At 42.5% G+C, this 13,422-nt stretch overlaps 1 protein-coding gene across 4 annotated transcripts in view; it reads right to left on the bottom strand.

Moving 5' to 3' along the window:
- Window positions 1–13,422, bottom strand: part of LOC128861375 (protein fem-1 homolog CG6966) — a 28,726-nt gene that overhangs the window by 11,705 nt on the left and 3,599 nt on the right. The window lies entirely within an intron of this gene.

The following is a 13,422-nucleotide window of genomic DNA, read 5'->3' as shown; positions in this document are numbered from 1 at the left end:
TTCAAGACGCAGGAGGAAAATATCGTGCCTCGTGACACCTCGATAGAATACAGAATTTTGAACTTTATTACAGTGTTTGCAGCAATTTCTGAGTATGTAAAGTGCAAAACTTGTAATAAAGACATAAAGTTTCAAACTAGTGGCGAAAGAGGACTTGGGTTTAAAATTATTTTGCTGTGTGATGACTGTGCTCCGCGTTCTGTAAATTCGTGTTCGTTTGTCAATCATTCTTACGCAATAAACAGACGTTTTTTGTTTGTAATGAGAGTTCTTGGATTAGGATTAAAAGGTGCTAAAAAGTTTTGTGGTTTGATGGACATGCCAGCTTTTATAACTCAAAATACTTATGACTTGCTTATAAATAATATGCACGGATGCATAGAAACAGTCACCCAAAAACTTTTTCAGCAGGCTTGCGCACAAGAGAAACAGCTCACGTGTGATAATCAAGGCGAAGCCGATGCTACTGAACTGTATCTGGTGATGGGACTTGGAAAAAACGAGGATATACCTCTTTTATATGGCGTCTCATCATTGATTGGTTACTGTAGTGGAAAAATTATTGACATTGTGGTGAAAAGTGCATACTGCAAACAGTGTGAATTATGGAGAAAAAAATGGGTTCTGAAGAATATAATGAGTGGTACGAAAGCCATACAGAAAGTTGCTGTGCAAATCATTCCAGTTCCTCGGGAAAAATGGAGGTCGATGCAGTAATCGAGATGTTTAAGTGTTCGATAGAAAAATACGGAGTTGTGTACAAAAATTACATCGGCGACGGTGATTCGAAAACTTACTCGGGGATTTTAAAAGCTTTACCGTATGGTAATAATAAAGTTATAAAAAAAGAGTGTATTGGGCATGTGCAGAAAAGAATGGGCACGCGTCATCGAGAACTTATAAAAAAAATCTGTTGAAACCGTCAGCAAAGCCGGAAAAAAAAATTCAAAGCAAAGTTCTTGGTGGCAAAGGAAAACTTACAGGCAAAACTATCGACAAACTGACAGTTTATTACGGTTTAGCAATTAGGAGAAATTGCGAATCTGTTGAAGATATGTGCAATGCAATATGCATTACGCATTTGTCTGGAGAACACACTAGGTCCAATTTTTCGTATTTCACTTTTAATTTCCAAATTTAAATAAAATATCAGTTGTCTGCGAAACTAGAAAGTTTTCGCTTGTTTTCTTCTCGCTTACTATTTCTACATACATATGTTTCTTTCAAATAAGATGTGAAAGCTTTTTAAACTAACTTCACGATCTAGTTCGCGATAATGGCGCTGTTGAAATGGAGCAAAAAAAAATTGTTTTGGTATTTCATTCTTTAATTTTTTTTGCAAGTAGACCTTTGACCGTATCGAAGAGAGAAAATCAACCTTTGGGCGAACAGCAGACGACCAAATGTTCCTATTGATAAAATTCAAACCCTATATGTGTGTGGTAAGCATAATCCACATCCAACATCCAGATTCGAAAGATTATTAGAATACTAAGTCCAATATTTACGATAATGCTACTATGGAATGAACATGCAAAACATGTTGTGAACACTATCAAATGGCATCCTACAACATAGATCCTACGGATGGACATCAGCAACAAATTTAAGAAAAATCAACATCGTCTTAACAAATGCTTCAGTTCAACACTGAGAGTTGAAGCAAGTTACCAGGACTTCACAGACACGTGTAATGAGAGCGCCATCAAACTAAGAGCCAAAACAATAACCTCAACACAAGCAAGCCTTCATGAGTATTTTAGAAACATATCAATCTCTCTAAAACGATATTACAAGCTGCAACCTGCAGTATAAGAAATATCATCAACATTTTGCACGATTTAACGCTACCCATTCGTGGACCACACGGTATGTGGCCACATGTCGATCCCGCCATCTGGTGCCCTTAGCCCCCACGGGCGCTACCTGACGCAATGTGTTGGTGCAATCGGCCAGCACCCCTACGGTGACACCCTAGCAGAAACTGCTTGCTGAGCAGTTTGTTATGCTCCTTCACAGGAAGCATGTGAGCCTCGTCATGCAGGTGTTGTATTGGGGTCATCAGGAGACATCCTGTCGTGGTCCTAATTGCAGTATTTTGGCAGGTCTGGAGCTTCGTCCACTGCGTATCACTGGTTCCGGGCGACCAGACTGGCGCAGCATAGTTAAGAACCGGTCGGCCTATTGCTTTGAAAGTCGACAGCAACATTTCTTTGTCTTTGCCCCAAGAGTTGCCGGCAAGCGACTTGAGGACCTTGTTGCGATTTTGTACTCTCGTTGCAATAGCGGTTGTGTGCGCTGAGAAGGAGAACAAGCTGTCAAAGGTGACTCCCAATATTCTGGGGTTGTTTACCGTCGGTATTGGGGTATCATTGACGTGTACCTGAAGTTGCAGCTTGACCTCCTTTGTCCAGGTGGTAAAAAGGGTCGCCGTGGATTTAGTGGGAGAAATTTTTAGGTTTCTCGCAGTGAAGAAGCGAGAAAGGCGGGCGAGGTAGTCGTTTACTTTTGCGCATAGGCCATCAATGTCATTGCCCGACGCCATTATCGTGCAGTCGTCGGCGTATGAGACCAGTGAGACTCCCTCTGGTGGCTGGAGTTTCGAAATGTAGAAATTAAAAAGCAAGGGTGAAAGGACACCACCCTGCGGTACTCCCTGGTTTATTTTTCTCTGTTTTGACGTTTGGTCTCGAAATATCACCGACGTGACGACCACTCACTCAGCCCTGTCGGGAGTGTCGACTGTAAAATGTCATCTAGTAGCGTGGCGTGGCTGACTGTATCGAAAGCCTTTTGTAAATCCAACGCTACTAGGATAGTCCTCTCGCAGGGGCGGTTTTGGTTTAGTCCGCGGTTTACCTGGGTGTTTATGACGGTGAGTGCCGTGGTGGTGTGCACTCTTCGGAAACCATGCTGGTGTGAGGCTGGAGTCAGGTGTTCTATAAGGAGTGGGAGTAGAAGGGCTTCAAGCGCCTTCAGTACTGGGGAAAGGAGAGTTATCGGACGATAGGACTCCCCTTGGTTGGCGGGTTTCCGTGGCTTCAGTAGTGTCACCACTCTCCCTAATTTCCACTTATCAGGAATGACGAGAGTGGCCATAGGCAGGTTGAAGACCTTGGTGAGAAATTCTACTCCCAGTGGACCTAGCTTTTTCAGCATCAGCATGATTAGTCCGTCAGGGCCAATGGCTTTAGATGGTTTCATATGTTTGATGGCCCCCTGAACCTCGTCGCTGGAAAAAGCAAGCGGTGCACTGTTGTATGTCAGTTTGTGCACAACGTTTGGATCTGTCGACCGGAGGATACAGTATAAATTGCCGGCTAAAGTAGCTCGCGCATCTCTTCGGATCCGACGAAGTACGACCGTTGAAGGTGATATCCACCTTGTCGTTGTGCTTCGTCGGGTTCGACAGGGACCTTACGGTGGACCAGAGCTTGCTCACACCAGAGATGAAGTTGCAGGACTTCAGACGCTCTATCCATTTGGTCCGCTTATGTCGGGTTACCAGTTGCCGGATCTCTGAATTGAGATCCTTTATTCGAGGATCCCCGGGATCGGCCTTGCGTAGGCGATCACGCTCATTCGCCAGAACAGCTGCTTCGGCTGGGAAATTGGAACGTATGTCCCGGATCCGTCCAGCGGGTATGAAGCGGGCCGCGGCGGCTGTGATCACCTTGCGGAATGCGCGTTCGCCTGCGCGCACATCGGTGGGAATGTATAGGGCTGCGAAGATGTCCTCAGTAAATTCCGCGAATCTGGTCCAATCAGCTTTGTTAAAGTTGATATATGACCGATGATCCGCGGAAACAAAGTCGGCAAGTTTCTCGATCGAGATGATAATGGGCAAGTAGGCTGATGGAAGCGATAGCATAGGTCGCCAGGTTATGCTATTTATCAGACCTGCGCTAGCAATTGTGATGTCAGGCGAGCTGCTGCAATTGCCCACTATCCTAGTGGAGGCGTCGTCGTTTACAGTGCTGAATGTCGAATTGTCTATCTGCTCTGCCAATAGCTGTCCCCTACGATCATTTGGCAAGCTTGAATGCCAAAGAACGTGATGCGCGTTAAAGTCACCTACTACCAATCGGTTTTCTCCCCTGATGAGCGCACCAATATCAGGGAGATATCTTGCGGGCAGCAGGTGACAGGGGGTATATAGATATTATCGGCATCGCCTGACCGGACACCTATACCTTGACATTCTAAGGTGCTTTCCCTGCGGTCGATGCCTTCATCGATGAGACGATACTGCACTGAATGGTGGACTATGAACGCTAGGCCACCACCGTTGTCTCGCTCGCAGTCCTTTCTATGCACGTTGTAGCCGTCCCTGGTAATCAGGGGGGAGCTAGCGTGCAGTTTTGTTGTTGTTGTTGTTGTTGTTGTTGTTAACAGCATAGGTAGCCCTGTCAGTGTAGGCATATCATCGGTCGTCTTCGTCTAGCTCATCTAGGGGTAGGCCTAGGAAACATGCTGTTTCGACAGGTTGGGTCCAGCGGGAGAGGGGGGTTAGATGAGTCGGTTTAAGGGGGCATGTGAAGAGGTAGTTAGTGTCGTGCGGGGTACCTTCACATGCCGGACATGTGTTTGGTATGTCGGGGTCGATTCTGGATATGTAGGAGTTTAACCTGCTACAGTATCCAGAACGTAGTTGTGCCAGTGTTACACGAGTCTCACGGGGAAGCTGGAGCTCTTCGTCTGCAATAGGTGGTGGTTGGACTCCGATTACGGCATTCACAGGACGGGAGTTCAAGAAGGTGGTAACGGTCTCCCGGTGAATGTCGTTTATTGACTGTCTAAATACTGTCCGGTCCAGTAGGTTACGGTCAGTTTTGTCCTGGATTTCGTCAGCGTAGTCTAGGAGGTGTCTCCTGACGTGCCTAGGAGGCGGCTCGGGCTCAAGCAGGTGTCTGCAGGGATGAGACCTGCGGTAACATCCAAGCAGGAACTACTTGCTGAGCAGTTTGTTGTGCTCCACAACTGGGAGCATTTGTGCCTCGTTATGAAGGTGTTGGATGGGTGACATCAGGAGGCACCCGGTCGCTGTCCGAATGGCGGTATTTTGACAAGTCTGTAGCTTTGTCCACTGCGAATCACTAGTACCAGGCGACCAGACAGGCGCAGCATACTTAAGAACCGGCCGGCCAATTGCCTTAAATGTCGAAAGCAACAGTTCTTTGTCTTTGCCCCAAGTGCTGCCGGCCAGCGATTTGTGGACCTTGTTGCGATTTTGGACTTTTGTGGCAATTGCGGTTGTATGCGCAGAGAAGGAGAGCAAGCTGTCAAAGGTTACACCCAAAATTTTGGGGTTATTTACCGTCGGAATTGGTGTATCATCGACTTTTACCTTAAGGGGGGCCTCTACTGTAAAACTTAAAAAAAATCGATTTTTTACTTTTTGTTGAAACATACTCAAAAACAACTCCAGAATGTTCCATGAAAATCTTAAAAAGAAATCTTGAATAGTTTTCAAGTTATAAAAGTTTTAGCAAAGCAGGTATAAACTGAGCGCTCGAGCGGTTTACGGTCATATGCGCTTGATAATGCGCTTGTTTTAGCGTGTTTTTCTCGAAACCACGTTTTCAAAATTGCCCACATCACAGCTCCGTGAAAAATTAACATATCAAGCTCAAACTTTGATAGTATATTTTTAACAATATTTACTAGTTTTTAAAGCTATGGTGGGAAAAAATTTATTATTTATAACCCCTTTTTTAATAACAAAATGACAACAAAAAAATGTCGATTTTTTAAAAAACTTCAAAAATTTTACAAAAAAATTTTTTTTTGCAAGTAATAGGCTTAACAACTAAAAATAATGATATATAATAAAAAAAAATTGGTTTTTTTCATTTCAGATTTTTTTTAAATGCGCGACAGTGTGGGCAGATTTCAAAAGGCGTTTCGGGGGAGCGGCTGTACAGCTGCCATTTTGAAATGAAAATAAATTTAAAAAATTTTTTTGTACACTCAAGACCTGTGTTTATGTAACCCTAAACTTTTTTTTACTAATTAAATTAATACAAGTATGAAAACAAAATCCATGAAAATTTGATTTTTACAGTAGAATCCCCCCTTAAGGGACAGCTTGACCTCCTTTGTCCAGGTGGTAAAGAGGGTCGCCGTGGACTTGGTGGGGGAAAGTTGGAGATTCCTCGCAGTGAAAAAGCGAGAAAGGTCGGTGAGGTAGTTGTTCACTTTGGAACACAGGCCATCGATGTCATTGCCCGACGCCATTATCGTGCAGTCGTCAGCGTATGAGATCAGGGAAACTCCCGCTGGTGGTTGGGGGAGCTTCGAGATGTAGAAATTGAACAGCAAGGGAGAAAGGACAATACCCTGCGGTACACCTTGCTTAATCTTTCTCTGCTTTGAAGTTTGATCTCGAAATATCACTGACGAGTGCCGACCGCTCAGATAGTTCGCGGACCACCTCTTCAGCCCTGGCGGGAGTGTCGACTGATAAATGTCATCTAGTAGCGTGGAATGGCTGACTGTATCGAAAGCCTTTTTCAAGTCCAACGCTACTAGGACAGTCCTTTCGCAGGGGCGGTTTTGGTTAAGGGGTTATACGCAGTTATGACTTTCAAAAAAATCGATTTTTTTTATTGCATTTTTGTAATGTACATATATTCAAAAGTATACGTACGAAATTTGAAATAGATCTAAGCAATACTTTCGGAGTTATACCAAAATATGTAGAGATGCCTCGGCACGTTTTAAGGTAGGTTGACAGAGGCTCAAGCGGCGGCCGCTTATCTCGACCGTTGCTCCTTTTATATACCTGTGTATTGTATTCTTATACATTGAGTGAGAGCATAAAAGTGTTTTCCTTGTACCTGAGAGCAAAATTCAACAGTTTTTAGACGTTTCGTCAGTATATACAGCCAAGGCAAGCAGTGAAGTCGTGCATTAGTTTTCGTATTTTCTGAAATATTTCGTTCGGATTTCTAAGATAATTCAGAATTATAGTACAATAATTTAATATGAAAGTTAGTAGAGAACGACGTTCTGTTACAAATGCACACAAATCGAGAAATAAAAATCGAAAAAACGTTTTTAATCCGAATAAAGCTGAGACGGACGAAAGCAGCGTTAGCGCGTCTGCGAAAAAATTCAAGACGCAGGAGGAAAATATCGTGCCTCGTGACACCTCGATAGAATACAGAATTTTGAACTTTATTACAGTGTTTGCAGCAATTTCTGAGTATGTAAAGTGCAAAACTTGTAATAAAGACATAAAGTTTCAAACTAGTGGCGAAAGAGGACTTGGGTTTAAAATTATTTTGCTGTGTGATGACTGTGCTCCGCGTTCTGTAAATTCGTGTTCGTTTGTCAATCATTCTTACGCAATAAACAGACGTTTTTTGTTTGTAATGAGAGTTCTTGGATTAGGATTAAAAGGTGCTAAAAAGTTTTGTGGTTTGATGGACATGCCAGCTTTTATAACTCAAAATACTTATGACTTGCTTATAAATAATATGCACGGATGCATAGAAACAGTCACCCAAAAACTTTTTCAGCAGGCTTGCGCACAAGAGAAACAGCTCACGTGTGATAATCAAGGCGAAGCCGATGCTACTGAACTGTATCTGGTGATGGGACTTGGAAAAAACGAGGATATACCTCTTTTATATGGCGTCTCATCATTGATTGGTTACTGTAGTGGAAAAATTATTGACATTGTGGTGAAAAGTGCATACTGCAAACAGTGTGAATTATGGAGAAAAAAATGGGTTCTGGAGAATATAATGAGTGGTACGAAAGCCATACAGAAAGTTGCTGTGCAAATCATTCCAGTTCCTCGGGAAAAATGGAGGTCGATGCAGTAATCGAGATGTTTAAGTGTTCGATAGAAAAATACGGAGTTGTGTACAAAAATTACATCGGCGACGGTGATTCGAAAACTTACTCGGGGATTTTAAAAGCTTTACCGTATGGTAATAATAAAGTTATAAAAAAAGAGTGTATTGGGCATGTGCAGAAAAGAATGGGCACGCGTCATCGAGAACTTATAAAAAAAATCTGTTGAAACCGTCAGCAAAGCCGGAAAAAAAAATTCAAAGCAAAGTTCTTGGTGGCAAAGGAAAACTTACAGGCAAAACTATCGACAAACTGACAGTTTATTACGGTTTAGCAATTAGGAGAAATTGCGAATCTGTTGAAGATATGTGCAATGCAATATGGGCAACGTATTTGCATTACTGTTCAACTGACACAAATCCACAACACGAGCAGTGCCCGGTTGGGCCGGAGTCATGGTGTTCTTGGCAGCGAGCAGCAGCAGGAGACAAACTGGCCGAATTTGAGCACGATTACCAGCCATTATCCACGGATGTTGCTGAAGCTGTGCGTCCAATTTACGAAGACCTCAGCAGCAAGACACTATTGGAACGATGTGTAGGCGGTTTTACACAAAATAATAACGAGAGTTATAACCAGATTATCTGGAAAATTACGCCGAAAAGCATTCCAAGTGGCTCAAAAATTGTTCAAATGGCTGCAAATATTGTCGCCGGTATCTTTAATGAAGGCTTAATCTCACTTTTGTACCATATGAATGCAATGGGACTGTCTTTGGGGCCCAATGCGCAAGCATATGTACAAAAGGAGGACAACGAGCGTGTCATGATATCCGAGCGCAGAGCGCCCTGGAATAGATGACACCATGTAAGTTAAAAAAAAAAATTTTTCCTATGTGTCAACCGGTATTGAAACTTTAAACGTGTTTTTTCAAAACGGCATTTTTCAAGTCGGTGTACACGATATCTCGAAAACGGCTTGTTTGATCGGTCAACCGTTTTAACTCAATCTTTAAAGATACATTTTCTAGTAATTAATCGTTCCTTTTGTAAATCTGATACTATTTTCCATTTTATAATCAATTTACGGCCAAATTTTAACGTAAAAATCGACATCATTTCTTTTAAAAGCTGCCATTTTGTGAAAATTCACTATTTTGATTAGCCGAACGATTAATTACTAGATAATCTAATATATTAACAAAATTTGTTTGGTTTTTTGATTTCAGATAATCCAATCCTGAGTTACGATGTACACCGTAAATCGTCTTTTTTTAAAGAAGGTTCCAGAAATCGCCTGCAGCGCGCTCTATAATCAACATTTTCATAAATAAAAAATGTTGTTCCGTTCTTGAAGGATGCTTTTATAACCGCCAATTTCAAATTAAAATATTCTGAAGTTTCTTCAGGATAAATCCTTGACAACCCGTCTTTTATTTGCTTCATAACTGCGTATAACCCCTTAAGCCCGCGATTTATCTGGGCGTTTATGGCTGTGAGTGCGGTGGTGGTGCTGTGCACTCGTCGGAACCGTGCTGATGTGGGGCTGGGGCCAGGTGTTTCGTGTAGAGTGGGAGTAGGAGGGCTTCAAGTGTCTTCACTACTGAGGAAAGGAGAGTTATCGGCCGATAAGACTCCCCTTGGTTGGCGGGTTTCCCAGGTTTCAGTAGTGGGACCACTCTCCCTGCTTTCCACTTGTCAGGGATGATGAGAGTGGCCAGGGACAGATTGAAAACCCTTGTGAGGAATCCTACTCCCAGGGGTCCCAGATGCTTCAGCATCAGCGCGTTTAAACCGTCAGGGCCAATGGCTTTCGATGATTTCGACTTGTTGATGGCCCCCAGAACCTCATCACCGGAGAAAGTAAGTGGCGCACTGTCGTTCGTCAGTTTGTGCAGCCTTCTGATAGCACGACGTTTGGTTCTGTCGCCCGGAGGATGTAATATGAGAAGCCGGCTAAAATAGCTCGCGCATCTCTTCGGGTCCGACGAAGTGCAACCGTTGAAGGTGATAGCCACCTTGTCGTTGTGCTTCGTCGGGTTTGACAGGGACCTAACGGTGGACCAGAGCTTACTCACCCCAGAGGTGAGGTTGCAGGTCTTCAGGTGCTCAACCCATTTAGTCCGCTTATGCTGATTTACCAGATGCCGGATCTCCAAATTGAGATCCCTTATGCGGGGATCCCCGGGATCGGCCTGGCGTAGGTGCTCACGCTCGTTTGCTAAACTGGAGCTAGCGTGCAGTTTTGTCTCCTGGACCGCAGCTATCTTGATACCATACCGGCTCATGAAGTCGACTATTTCGTCAATCTTGCTCGTGAGTCTGTTGCAGTTCAGTTGCAATAGTTTGAAGCTTCGCGGGAATATGGTCGTAACTCGGGGGGTGAGGGATGCGTGATGTTGTCTACGTTGGTCCTGCTGTGCGTTCCGCAAAATTGGTAGTGGCCTGATGTTGACTGGCGGCCTAGCCACTGGGGGCGGTTGCGGGTGCAGAGCTCTGCAGCAGGGGGCAACGAAGTCGAAAATAGCACTAGCCACTGCAAGAATTGCATTGGACAGTTGTCAAGTTCCGAGGAACTACGGTCTGACACACGGAGCAGACTGTGCGGGGGTCCAAGAGCTGCTGGTTTGTCCCCGCACTGGGGTAGGAGCTGGAGGGTTGTGGGTCAGAAAGGGAGTTGTGTTGCTCGTGGGGGCTCTTTACCGTTGATGTGTTGTTGGTGGCGGCAGTGTGACGTGCCGCCACTGAGGGCAGTATCGCCGTTGAGGCAGGGGCCGCCTGTGGGCGGGAGCAACACGTGGCCACATACCTTGTGGGCACTCCCTGTGAGTCTTAAAGCCTGAGCAGGTCTTAAGATGGCACCACCCGTTGCACTTATTACACCTAACCGAGGTGGAGTTCGGGTGAAGCCGTTTGTGACAAATGCAGCAGTAAAATACTTCTGGTCCGGGGTTGGGTTCGACGCCAGCCCGGAAGAGAAGTATTTGGAGCAAACTTGCTGCAATGAGTTGCTCCTGTGACGAAAGATTGGGGGTAGGATCCGGTAACGTAGAACCGGCTGTCATGGGAATGAATATATGTTCTGTATATTGTAGTAGGTTAAACTTCTTCCTAACCAGAATAGACCCCATTATACTCAATATATTTCCGGCACGTGAAGGCACACCACGCGATACTAACCACCTATTCACATCCTCTCTCAAGCCCACTCACCTAACACCCCTCTCCCTCTGGGCCCAACCTGTCGAAACAGCAAGTTTCCTGGGCCTACCGTTAGATGAGCTAGATGAAGACGACTGGTGATTACACTGCACTGGCAGGGCAGAGTTACTGCTACAAAAACAACAACAACAGATCAGCAAAAAGTGTTCTCACTCTGCCGCTAGCATATGAATACCCATGCTTTGACTCACTAATCACATCTTGATTCTCAGAGTATATTCCGAAATTAAATTGAAGTCTTGGAATTGCTCAAGCTTATTCCTTACACAACAATCCATCCATTAGACCAAAATACAACATCGTACATTACACTGTGCGACAGTGAAAATATACTTTTATAGAGACCTAGTACAACTTGTAGGTATAGTAAAACTAAGAAACATGGTATAGGAGAAATTTCCAATACACCCCCAAAATCTCATTTTATGGCCATAAAACCGTTTTTCAGTAGGTTGATGTGAACAATCACTCCTAACTTCGCCAATTTCCATCCGATTTCGAATTTGTTTTTTTAGTTCGAAAGAACAAAAACAAGCCTTTTTGACAGTGTGTTGACAATTTTTCTGAAATGACAACTGATGAGACTGTAGACGGAAGTATTTGGAATTTTTTTATTTTTTCTCTATTTTTTCAACTTTGACATAATTTTTACGATATTATCCGATATTGAGGATTTTTTCTAGTACACTGCTGTTATAGTAAATTTAATTTTGCGTCGAATGAGCTATATTTGACTGTAATTGAATTAAAATTAATAGAGTTGTGTGGGTTTTAAGATTTTTTCTTTTTTTTTACTACGAGATTTGGTATGCGTTTCGAAGCATGAAAATGATAACAAGTGTCATTATAAACACATAATATTTATTGGAGTATTGTGCAGTACGGTATGGTACGGTACGGTACGGTGCGGAACTGGTTCCCAATTTAAAAATGCATTGGAAACGGCCCTTTGGAGTTTAGTATGGTAAGGTACATTTGTCATTCTCTTCATCAGTTTTGAATACTTCTCTGTAAGAAATTCGATCATCATCATTCATCTGAAGTCGTCATCAACTAAATTCCATCGTTTAAATCGAGAAGCGAGCGTTTCAGATTGTCTTCCCGATAGAAGTAAATCACGAGAAAGATCCTGAAAATCGGAATTTGATACAATGTGTCGTTCTGAAGACTTAGAACCAGACGGAAAGTACTCTTCATCATCAGGTTTATTGTTATCAGTTTGATCATCATCAGCGATGAGTTGAACTTCCTTCAGTTCATGACTTGCAGTTGAGTCAATCATATCGTCCAAGACTACGGGGTTCTTAACAGTTGCAACATCAGCATACTTTATGTGCTTTCGAGTTTTATAATGATGACCGTTTACGTCCGTTTTACAAAAATAACAATCATCTGGTATATGATAAGGCTGATGATGCCACATCATCGGAGAATATTGAGAAATTCGGCTTTTCTGGCAACGTTTTGATTTATATCTCTTGAATTTCAATGAAACAAACAATAAAACTTTGACGTTTTAATAAGGTTAAATTATAATAACAAACTTCTTTTGTTAATCAATGTACAGTGTGAACTTTGGTACACTTGGGAGCTTTTTCATATTTCTATTGAAAAAAAAATGTGCTATAATATGTCAGATATTTTCGTAAGTTCTAACCAGTTCTGTTGTATGCAGTACAGTGTACTCTTATGTATACATATACACTCCAATAAATATTACGTATCTATAATAACGCATTAAAACACGTCCTTATTCCCATTTAGCGTAAGCTATACCTACATACCAAATTAGTAAAAAAAAAAAAAAAATCTTATAACTCACACAACTCTTTTAGTTTTAATTCAATTACAGTCAAATATAGCTCATTTGACGCAAAATTAAATTTACTATAACAGTAGGGTACTAAAAAAACTCCTCAATATCGGATAATATCGTAAAAATTATGTCAAAGTTGAAAAAATAGAGAAAAAATAAAAAAATTCCAAATACTTCCGTCTACAGTCTCGTCAGTTGTCATTTCAGAAAAAATGTCAACACACTGTCAAAAAGGCTTGTTTTTGTTCTTTCGAACTAAAAAAACAAATTCGAAATCGGATGGAAATTGGCGAAGTTAGGAGTGATTGTTCACATCAACCTACTGAAAAACGGTTTTATGGCCATAAAATGAGATTTTGGGGGTGTATTGGAAATTTCTCCTATACCATGTTTCTTAGTTTTACTATACCTACAAGTTGTGCTAGGTCTCCATAAAAGTATATTTAAATTTTTTTTTTTTTGTCACATCGTGTTATCGGTAGGACTGCATATCATTCCTCAGAGTGAGACTGGAAACAACACTCTTCTCTAGCAAACATCTGTACACTAAACACGAACCGCTATCCTGTTCATTCTACTCGA

The sequence above is a fragment of the Anastrepha ludens genome, chromosome 2 (assembly GCF_028408465.1).
Source record: "Anastrepha ludens isolate Willacy chromosome 2, idAnaLude1.1, whole genome shotgun sequence".
NCBI lineage: Eukaryota > Metazoa > Arthropoda > Insecta > Diptera > Tephritidae > Anastrepha > Anastrepha ludens.
Note: the sequence above shows the minus strand (reverse complement) of the source record. Positions and strands in the feature narration are given on the sequence as shown.